We start from the raw sequence: 6,001 nt of genomic DNA on the forward strand, positions 1-6,001 counted from the left end.
GGGGTTTGGGTCGTGTCTGCCTCCTCCCCTTCTCCTGTCCATGTCCCACATCCTGCATGTGTAGTTGGACATTGGTCTGTTGCCACATAATCCAGGCCCATGCAGTGAGGCCATGAGAGCCCTGTCTACTAGGATGCTCTGCAGAAAAGAATATAAATAGTGGTGCCCATTGGGGTCTGGAGAGATGGTTCAGTGGTTAAGAGTACTGGCTGCTCTTCCAGAGGACCCGGGTTCAATTCCCAGCACCTACATGGCAGCTCACAAATGACTGTAACTCCAGTTCTAGGGGGTTTAGCAGCTCCACATACAGGTAAAACAGCAATGCACATAAATGGATAATTAAAAACAAATAATAGTGGTGTCCATCAGAAAACACTAGCAGTTTAGCTCTCGTTCATCATAAAGAGCAGTGCTAGATTTGGGGTTGAGGTTATCAAAGATAAAGATGTCATTTCTTTTCCTTGTCCGAGGGCTGGGGAGACCCAGGCGATCTCTGGGTTAGGCTTTGAAAGCATGCACATGCCTCTTGGGTCTGAGCTGTCTGCCAGAAGCCAGAACTATGAGCCTGGATTGTCTCAGGCCTACGAGGACAGGCTGCACCCACTGTGAAAGCCTTAGAGTTCATTTTGGGTGAGAGCAACAAAACAAAACAATCTAGTTGCAGGTTTGGAGAAAACGGCCCCATCTTTACAGCGGTTCCTGTGAAATAAGGACCCTGGGGTTTTGGCTGACGCTATTCCCAAAGAGAGCCAAATAGATAATGAGAGGACACAGTAAAGATAATTGAATCCGAGGTTGAGTTAATGGGCTCTCGGGGCCCAGGCCACCAATCTGACAGTCTTGTTAAAGCTACGAAGGTCAGACTACTGCCTTAAGATTAAGACAGACATTGATGGGTTAGAGTTCGGAGGTCAGACGTTAGAATAATAAGCAATGGAATCCCTGGCAGGGAGCCATAGCTCCCAGAGCTCTGTGCCCAGACTTGCTCTAAGTAAGCTTTAGAACTGTGTAACTCTAGGCTCCTGTGAAGCTCAGTTTGGCATGTCCAAACCTGCCCCTCTCCTGCAGCGGCAGCAGCATCCACCCTGTGGCACCAGGGTGTCCTCCATCCTTCTCGGCGCTGAGTCCAGTCCAGCGCAAAGCTCGAAGGTCCACCCTCGGGTCTTCATTCTCGGCATTTCCACCAACCTGGCACATGTTGCCGCAACACTGACATCTCTGAGCCAGTCACCCAGGACCGCTCTGTCACTCTCTGGTTTGTTTTCAGTTCTGCAGCCGCGGTGACCTTTGTTTTGAGGTTGGAACTCATGGTTTTCTGTAGCCCAGACATGTCTCAAACTTGCTGTGGAACAGAAAATAACCTGGAACGGATGCCCCTGCCTTTACCCCCCAGGTGCTGGAATCGCAGGCACACACCACCACCATCTGGTCCTCCATGTCTTGTGTTTTAAAAATTATTACATTGATTTATTTAGTGTGCATGCATGCATGCAGGTGGAGCTGTGTACGCACGTGCCGCTGTGGTGTGTGTGTGTGTGTGTGTGTGTGTGTGTGTGTGTGTGTGTGCGTAAGTTAGAAACAACCTGCAGGAACTGATTCTCCATCATGTGGGTCCTGAGTGTAAAACTCAGGTGTGGTGGCTGCTGCCTTTACCTCTGAGCCATCTCATATATATGTGTGACGATGGTGATGATGATGATGATGATGATTACAATGCTGGGGGTTGAACCCAGGGCCTTGTACATGCTAAGCAAGCACTCTACCACTGAGCTATACTCCCGGTCCCCCCCTTTTTTTTTGATCTTTCTGTTGTTTTATTCAGTGGGGCTCTTACTGTGTAGCCAAGGCTGTCCTGGCTCCCTAAGTAAACCACGTTGTCCTTGCACTCAGAGATCTGTAGGCCTCTGCCTCCTGAGTTCAGGAATTAAAGGTGTGTGCAGCCACACCTTTGCTAGTAGGAGCTCACTAGCAATCCTCCTGCCTCAGTCTCCTGAATGCTTATATTAGAAGTGTTTTCTGATGGGCGGGGGTGGCACATGCCTGTAATCCCAGCACTCGGGAGGCAGAGCCAGGCAGATCTCTGTGAGTTCGAGGCCAGCCTGGGCTACAGAGCAAGATCCAGGACAGGCTCCAAAACTACAGAGAGAAACGCTGTCTCTGAAAAAAAAAAAGTGTTTTCCACCAAGTCCGTTTCTTATTGACCTTTTAAGAACAAAACCTTGTCCAAGACTTGTATCATGAATTCCTAAATCATCTTTTAATAAAAAACCCAGAGCCAGATATTAGGGTGAAAGCTGAAAGGTCAGAGAAGCAGAACAGCCAGCCACTAGTTCTTACCTCTACAAAATCCTCAGCCTCAAGAGTGTGAGTTCCGGTTTCTGGTTTCCTCTCACCTTATATACCTCTCTCTGCCCTGATAATCACTTCCTGGAATTAAAGGCATGTGTGCTTCCCAAGCAAAGATGTGAGATCTCAATATATCACATTTATTATTTTAGACAAAAAGGGGAAACATGGTGATATATTGTGTACCCCAATATATTGTGTACCCTAATAAACTTATCTGGGGATCAGAGGGCAGAGCCAGCCACTAGATTAGACATAATGGCCACACAATAATGTCACACACCCTTAATCCTATTACTCTGGAGGCAGGGATCTGTCTGGATCTCTGTGAGTTCAAGGCCTCCTGGGAACACAGTCAGGTAGTGGTGGCACATACATTTAATCCCAGCACTTGAGATCTCATGTCTTAGGAAGCACACATGCCTTCAATCCCAGGAAGTGACATGGCTGGATGGAGAACAGTATATAAAGCGTGAAGAGACAGGAACTAAGAGCAGTTCAGCTGAGACTCTCACGGGTGAGGACTCAGAGGCTTTCAGTCTGAGGATTCGTGGAAACAGGATCGGTTGAGGAGTTGGTGAGGTGAGAGGTTGGCTATGGCTTGTTCTTTTCTCTGATCTTTCAGTTTCCGCCCCAATATCTGGCTCCAGTTTTGTTTTTGTTTTTATAAGACCTTTTAAGACTCATGTTACAAAGACTGGCTGATTCCTACATCCTGTCCAGCACATATACCACTGTGCTTTTAGCTTCCCCCGAGGCCACAGACCCTCCTGGCATGTGGCTTTGTAGTGTGCTTTTGTCCTGAAACAGTGTTCCCTGGGTCTCTTCAGCAGTTTCCTCTGGTCAGGTCAAATCTCCAGAGATGCTCTTCAGCCCGAGGATCTCTTCTTTGCTCATTTGTATGTGCTATCTCACATGTATTTGTGTATGTGTCTTTATGTTTCCTTGCCTGCGAGATTATAAGCTGCAAATCAACCAATTTAAGGAACACAGGGCTCAGTTCTAAAAAAAAAAAAAAAAAAAATCAAGGACTAACATAAAGAGTATCTGCAGAGTTAGGGAAGCCTCAGCAGGCTCCTAGCCTATGCTCCGTGTGGCCCCATTAGGCAATACTGCCTCCTCTACTGAATCCTGGCAAGCAGAGTCAAGTTGAACCTCCTCCCATGGCTTTCACCTTATCCATTGAGGCAGGGTTTCCCAATCACCCAGAGTTATCTAATGTGGACGATTTCCCTAGACAGCTGCTCTGGGGATCCCTTGTCTCGTACAGGTAGGTGGCTACTCCCACCCAACATTTTACGAGTGTTCTGGGGGTCTGAACTCTGGTCACTAAACCATCTTCCCAGCCTTTCAGTTTTATAGACATATCAGAGCTTCTTACGGGCTGTTTAAGACACTCTGTAATTTGCATTTCTCCCTCTGCTGATGGGTCATGTGCAGTTCAAGGCCCCAGTATGCATACAGGCCCCTCCTTTCTCAGGGGTGCCCAGTCTTCCACATTGTTGGGATGATTCATTTTTATCTAACCAGCCTCTGGCACCGACCTGTGAGTCTTTGCCATTGAGTTCAGGAAGCATCTTTGTTGGGTATCTCTGCACCTAATGTATGGGTGAGGTTTTCAGGATGATACAATTTTTTTTTTTTTTTTTTTTAGGTTTTTTGAGATAGTGTTTCTCTATAAAACAGCCCTGGCTGTCCTAGAACTTGCTTTTGTAGACCAGGCTGGTGTTGAGCTCACAGAGATCCGCCTCTTTATGGCTGTCTTACAACTCTCTATGTAGGGTAGCCTGGCCTTGAATTTACAGAAATCTGCTTGCTTATGCCTCCTGAGTGTTGTGATTAAAAGTGGGTGCCACCACCACTCCTGACCCTCCTGCCTCCACTTAACATCCAGTGTAGAATTACAGGCCCATAATCCCACACTTAGCTTTATTTTTTTTTCTTTCTTGCTAAGATTTGGTTGTTTCTTTAATTTCCGTTGTTTTTGTTCTTTTAGCTTCTTTTTTTCTTTTTAAAGAAGATTTATTATTTTAAGTTATGCATATGCACATGTGTGTGCAGGTGCTACATGGGCCAGAAGAGGGCAGTGGATCTCCTTGCCTGGAACTGGAGTTACAAGCATTTGTGAGCTGCCCCGTGTGGGTGCTGGGAACTAATTGAATTCAAATCCTCTCCAAGAGCAGTATGCTATGCTCTTAACTGATGAACTATCCCCCACCCCACTTTATTGCAAACCAAAAGTTTCTCATCTCTTTACAAGGCATTGGGATTTCTTACTATTGCTTATTTCTTTTGCTAATCTTGCATGTTTCTTGTTTTCTTTTTTTCACTGTTAGATTTCTAAAGCAGCTTAAAGGACAGAAGGCAGGAAAGAGACTGGAGACTGACCTCAACAGACTGGACTGTTTCAAACATAGAGGGCAGCCATGGCAGTAGAGGGGTATCAGCCAAAGGTGAAGGGGATACTTGGGGTTTATAGAGGAGATTTGAGGAATGGGAAGTTAAATGCCACTTCTGGGGCTATGTGCAAGTCTTCGGTTTCTCCCTCCTGGAGTTGTTCCTCCAGACAAGGCCATTTTATCCTTAGAAACAGCCTTGCCCCAGATATCAGGATGAAGGTCATAGTGGACAAATGAGTTTGGCGATGGCAATTCGGGGGAAGGGGCTGGTTCAAAGTTTATTCTAACATTTACAACCAAGACAATGTCAAATTACTTTCATTTAAAAAAAAATCACTCATTCATTACTATTGTGTGTGAGTGTATGAGGGCAAAGGCTCGTGGGGGTGGTGGGGGCGGTGGGGGAGTGGTGGTGGTGGTTCGTTTTGCCATGGCATGGACATAGAAGTCAGTCCTCCAGCTGAGTGGTGGTGGCGCATGCCTTTAATCTCAGCACTCGAGAGGCAAAGCCAGGTGGAATTCTGAGTTCAAGGCCAGCCTGGTCTACAGAACGTGTTCCAGGACATCCAGGGATACACAGAAAACCAAACCAACCAACCAACCAACCAATCAAACAAACAAAAATAAATGACTAACTAAATAAATAAATAAACAGAATTTGCGCCATAATTGGAGAAATTATAGTTGACCTTAGTTGACTTTCTCTCCAGTAAATTCATAAATCAAATCAGAGCAAACAGCAGCTTTCTTTTAAAAATTGTAGTGGAGTTTTCTAACGCCTTGGGAGTAGGAAGGACCCTGGAGAAAGACATTTAAGATTGATTGAGCATTTAATTGCCAAATAAGGGCGAACTAGATTGTGTTAATCCTCGCTTCGTGAAAATGCTCTGCACTGTGCTTTATCTCAGTTTCATGGGGAACATCAGAGATCAAGAAACCCAGTTTTGAGGTCTCTAAATTTGACACACCACCAGGGAGGGAGCTGCCTCAGCGGGTCTCTGATAGGAGGCCTTGGGAGCTCCTCCAGATTGGTCGCCTCCTCCTGCCTGGGCGGGACAGAAATTCTTAGTCGCAAAAGAGATGCGGAACTAAATGGTCTGTCTTAGGGTGTTCTTAGGGAATCCAATGAAAAACCAGCTTCTCTCTGCTGGTCTTCTTGCGGTGGCTTTCGGGAATTGTAGTCAAACCTTCCTCACAATGCTCTAATGTAGGCAAGGAGAGGACTACAATTCCCACCATGCCACGCGGCAGGCGAG

Source organism: Onychomys torridus, unplaced genomic scaffold (genome assembly GCF_903995425.1).
Source record: "Onychomys torridus unplaced genomic scaffold, mOncTor1.1, whole genome shotgun sequence".
NCBI classification, from domain to species: Eukaryota; Metazoa; Chordata; class Mammalia; order Rodentia; family Cricetidae; genus Onychomys; species Onychomys torridus.